Raw genomic sequence first — 6,000 nt, 5'->3', positions numbered from 1 at the left:
GACAATTACGTCTACCATATTATTAATAAAGTTTAAAACGCGGAATTCATTTGGAACCACACGCTTCCTGCATATAAATTGAAATACAAAAAGCAACAATTTTGGATTGAGCTGGTGAAGGAAATGAATTCAATATTCACTCCCAATGTACCATTCCAATACGGTGAGGTTTCAAGATCAATTTTAATATTATCTGAGAAGTAGAGAGGTATGTGGTGAGGGTCATCAGCCTATTGTGCCATCATCTCGTTCACAACACCTCGTCCAAGCAAACATCCCACATAATTTCCTTTGGCTTATGGGTTTGTGAGCACGTTTAATTTGGCTATTGCGCGCCAACTATTTGGCCTTGAGCCTGGAAATTGTAACTAAAATAATGGCTTAGAGAGGTATATATACCTTCGAGAAGATTGTGTTGCCCAGATTATCTAACATTTTATTGTCCACACTCATACTCGTGTGGCATTCCAAGTTGACTTATTTCCTAGGTATGCCTTGCGTCTTTTTGGCATGTAACATGTTTTTTAACGGTATCGAGGAATACATAAGATTAGTATTTGATAAGATATGGTTTAGTCCACTGTATAATGTATTTACTTCCCCGATATTCAGATGAAGTTACGCATAAGTGGTGCAACTTAAAATCGTACTTTAGTGCAGAGAAGCAGCGGATAGAGAATGCAAGACGAAGCGGAGCAAGCGTTGATGAGAGGAGTCCCTGGAAATTTTATGGCTCCTTGAAGTTCCTGGTCGTCGTGAGCCAGCATACACCGTCGGTGAATAATTTCAATAAAATAAGTTTGGAGGTAATGCATTTTTCTTTTCTCTATTGTTGTATAGAAGTTTGAGTAGAGTAGAGTAGAGCCCAATGTAGATCCGATCCATATGAGTTTCCTCCCCGCGGTAGAGCCTGTCAAAAGAGACGACTAAATCTCGTACATGGGAGTAAGTAACCGCTGTTCGGCTTTTTGATATCCTCATGAAGGCATTAAAAAAGCACAATGGAGCATACAAAATAATAGTAATGTCTTCTGGTAAATCTACAATCGCCCATATCTTCAAACCCACCAGAGCCATATTTCAGAGCGGAGCTTCCCAAGGCAGCCGGTTCTATGCACCGGAGCGGCTCGGGATTTTTCCCGACCAGGGGCTGTCATTTTAGTGTAACCCCATTTAATTTGTTGCGGGAAAAGAATCTTTTTAGGATGGTCACACTCTTGTCACGTGCAAGGGATGGTTGCATCGGACAGGTTGTTCTGGGCTGGACCCCAAAACCCGACGTCCTTGTAACTTTTATAAATCTTTTGTGGCTCCTTACTGTTCACGCCCAAGGGCGTCCCGTATTCTGCGCCTAAATCACTACCGGGACGACCCCTCTTAGAAAAACTTTCTTCGATCTGGAAGAACTTGTTTCTTACATTTTGATGTTCTTTTGCCCGATGCCTGAACCCACGGCGATGCTGATGGTTGGCTAACCAAATATTCGCTCCGGTTTTCGGAGTGATATCGGTTGAAACCACCTTCGCTAGCTGGTTTTACACGCTTTGGTAGCGGAATTATCCTTGCCTATTGGAAAGACGTAGGACTTCAGTGACAAATTGAAAACGTGTAGTTTACTCCCTCATCGCCAAGGTGTCGGCATGGCTATACCATCTGGGACAATTGACTTGGTGGCTTTGCCTTTTTAATGCCTTCCTTAACCTCGGTTGAGATTCCATATATGAGGGTCCTGGCCCTTATCATGATGAGCTCGGCCGTGAAATGAACAACAATGTTCTCGGGAATCATATAATGTCGCCATTTGGGTGTTTAGTCGCCTCTTACAACAGGCATAACTGCCGCGCCTATATTCTTAGCCCTCTAACCCCCTTCTTGTTTGCTTCGCGTCTCCGATATGGTTACCGAGCTTAGAAGAAAAATATCTTATATTACTGTAACATCATCCACACAGTAAGGCGACACATCACACCAACCTTCTTTTCAATTACAATGAGAAACCAACGCCTTTAAAACCCCTCTCATTATGGTCCTCTGTTGACACAGCAAGTTCCTTTAGACTCCCGTTAGAGGACATTGATGACAATTTGTGATTGGTCGCACATATTGGGTGGGGCGAAGCTCTGCTACAACAACAACAGAGCAGATGATGATTTATAACTTTAACTATCATATCGCGTCTTGCATACAAATAATTTTAAATACTTTTTAGGTGCTCAGACAAGAACACAAAGATGATCTCGACGACTGCATTGAATTCTCAGATGAAGATATCGACGCGGAACAGTTCAACTCTGCTAGCCAGCCATTAGAAGCCATCGGCGCTACCGATGCAAATAGTTTTAAAATAGTTTCCGATGTAGTCCTTTCACCATTAGGTACCAATGAAGATAGTGTTCAATTTGTAGAAAAAAATTAAATAAGTTGGGCCATGTTTTAAAAAAACGGCGTACTAAAAAAGAAAATGATGCAAATGATAACGCTTCTGCTTTAATCGCAGCATCCCAAAATTTAACTAATGCTTATTGTGCTGCATCCAAAAATGAAAAAGCAAACAGTTTTGCCACCTACATTGCTGATGAAATATCTAAACTCGATGTTGATCTTCAGCTATCAGCTAGAAAAAATATGCATAATATTTTGATAAATTTGCAAATCGAGCAGCTAAATCGGAACGGCCAATGCCACCAGTATATACTATTTGCGAGTTTACCTTTTTATTTAACACTGTATGAACCTTAACTATGTACATATAAAATTTTTCATATTAGTTTGCTACTGAAAATATAATTAGAGAAGTTTTTGGATGCTTCCACGATGGCAAAAGCTCTTTCAAACCGCATTATATATATCCTTTTTTTTAGTAGGGTGCATCTTAATTGATTATTCTGCTTTACTGTACTTGAAGCATGGTTTGGCACAGTGTACAATAATTAAAATTTAGTTGTAATATATAAATATACCATGTCAATAAATGCAATTTAAATTGACTCTTTCTTTGCTTTATTCCATAACTAGTCTTTACCCGCGGCCCCGTCCGCAAGGAGAAAATGAAATATGTGGGCTATTCACGTTAGCCTGCTTATAAAGTTATCTGTTTAAAATTGTTTTTCTGTCTAATGCATTTTATTTTTGTAATTGAGTAAAAAAAAGAACTTTATGAGCTGATAACCTGATAGGATCCCAAAATGATAACGAAATTATCCAGAAAAAGCCACGAAATGACCCCGACGCTATCGCGGACGGATCCTGAAAACCATCCAGAAACGCCCCGGAAGTGTTTCCAAAAGTTCCCGAAGTAGTCCCAAAAACACCCGAAATGACAACGACACGATTCTAGACTTATCCAGATAACCACACAGAAATGATGCCTGAAGGGTACCAAATTGATCCCGAAATAGTTCCGAAAAAGTTCCGAAATTACCCTGACGGGCTCCCCGACGGATCTCAGAAACCATCCAGAAAATATCCAGGAAGGGTCCCTAAATTATCCCGACTAACTCCAGAAAAAGTTCCGAAATGGCTCCGAGGGGATCCACGATGGATTGCGAAAACCATACAGAAATGATTCCGGAATGATTCCTAAATAATTCCGAAATAGTCCGGAATTGACCCAGATGGGATCCCGCACAGATCCAGAAATGATCCCGGAAGGGTGCAAAAACTATCCCGGAAAAGTAACAAAAAATCCCGAAATGGCTCCTACGGCATCCCGGACGAATCCAGAAATGATCTCGGAAGGGTCCCCAAATGATCCCAAAATGGTCCCGAAATGACCCTGATGGATCCGGCAAACCATCAAGAAATTATGCCGAAAGGGTCCCAAAATGATCCCGAAATAATACAGAAAAAGTCACGAAACGACCCCTAGAGGATCCCCAAATGATCCCGTATTAGCCCCGAAAAGGTCCCGAAATAACCCCGACGGGATCCCGGACAAATCCCGAAAACCATCCAGAAATGATGCCGGAAGGAATCCCAAATGATTCCGTAAAAGTCCCGCATTGATTCCGACGGGATCCCGAACGGATACCGAAAATCATCCAGAAGTGATACCGGAAAGGTCCTCAAATGATCACCTAATAGTCCCGAAATGACCCTTAAGGGGTCATGGACGGATCCCATAAACCATCCAGAAATGATCCCGATATATTCCCGAAGAAGTCCCGAAATGACCCTGACGGGATCTCGAACGCACCCCTAAATGACCTTGACGGGATCCCGGACAGAAACCCGAAATCCATCCAGAAATGATCTTGGGAGGGACCCCAAATGATCCCGAAAAAGTCCCGCAATGATTCCGAGGGGATCCTGATCGGATACCGATAACCATCCAGAAGTGATGCCGGAAAGGTCCTCAAATGATCACCTAATACCAAAATGACCCTGACGGCATCCCGGACTGATCCCAAAATCCATCCAGAAATGATCTTGGGAAGGTCCCAAAATTATCCCGAAATAGTCTCGGAAAAGTTCAGAAATTACCCTGACGGGTTCCCGGACGAATCCTGAAAGCCATCTCTAAATGATCCCGAAAAAGTCCCGAAATGACCCTGACTGGACCCCGAAAGGATCCCGAAAACTATCCAGAAATGATGCCGGAAATGTCCTCAAATGAACACCTAATAGTTCCGAAAAGACCCTGACGGGATCCCGAACGGATCCCGACAACTATCTAGAAATGATGCCGAAAGGGCCCGCAAATGACCCCGTATTAGTCGAGAAAAAGTCTCGAAATGAACCCGACGGGATGCCGGACGAATCCCAAAAACCAGCCAGAAATGATGCCGGAAGGGACACCAAATGATCCCGAAAAAGTCCCGCAATAATTCCGACGGGATCCTGAGCGGATACCGAAAACCATCCAGAAGTGATGCCGAAAAGGTCCTCAAATGATCACCTAATAGTCCCAAAATGACCCTGACGGCATCCCGGACAGATCCCGAAATCCATCCAGAAATGATTTGGGAGGGTCCCAAAATTATCCCGAAATAGTCTGGGAAAAGTCCAGAAATTACCCTGACGGATACCGGACGAATCCTGAAAACCAATCTTAAATGATGCCGAAAAAGTCCCGAAATGACCCTGACGGGATCCCGAAAGGATTCCAAAAACTATCCAGAAATGATGCCGGAAAGGTCCTCAAATGATCCCCTAATAGTTCCGAAATGACCGTAACGGGATCCCGAACGGATCCCGACAACTATCCAGAAATGATACCGAAAGGGCCCGCAAATGATCCCGTATTAGTCGAGAAAAAGTCCCGAAATGACCCCGACGGGATGCCGGACGAATCCCAAAAACCATCCAGAAATGATTTTGGAAGGGACCCCAATGATCCCGAAAAAGTCCCGCAATTATTCCGACGGGAATCTGAACGGATACCGAAAACCATCCAGAAGTGATGCCGGAACGGTCCTAATAGTCCCAAAATGACCCTGAGGGCATCCCGGACAAATCCCGAAATCAATCCAGAAATGATCTTGGGAAGGTCCCAAAATGATCCCGAAATAGTCTCGGAAAAGTCCAGAAATTACCCTGACGGGTTCCCGGACGAATCCTGAAAGCCATCCTTAAATGATCCCGAAAAAGCCCCGAAATGACCCTGACGGGATCCCGAAAGGATTCCAAAAACTATCCAGAAATGATGCCGGAAAGGTCCTCAAATGATCCCCTAATAGTTCCGAAATGACCGTGGCGGGATCCCGAACGGATCCCGACAACTATCCAGAAATTATGCCGAAAGGGTCCGCAAATGATCCCGTATTAGTCGAGAAAAAGTCCCGAAATTACCCCGACGGGATCCCGGACGAATCCCAAAAACCATCCAGAAATGATGCCGGTAGGTATCCCAAATGATCCCGAAATAATCCCGAAATGACCTCGTCGGCATCCCGGACGGATACCGAAAATTATCCAGAAATGATGCCGGAAAGATCCACAAATGATCCCCTAATAGTCCCGAAATTACCCTGATGGGATCCCGGACGGATCCCGAAAACC

Source organism: Eurosta solidaginis, chromosome 1 (assembly GCF_040869045.1).
Source record: "Eurosta solidaginis isolate ZX-2024a chromosome 1, ASM4086904v1, whole genome shotgun sequence".
In the NCBI taxonomy this organism is placed as follows: Eukaryota; Metazoa; Arthropoda; class Insecta; order Diptera; family Tephritidae; genus Eurosta; species Eurosta solidaginis.
The sequence above is the reverse complement of the archived record's forward strand: the minus strand, read 5'-3'. Positions refer to the sequence as shown.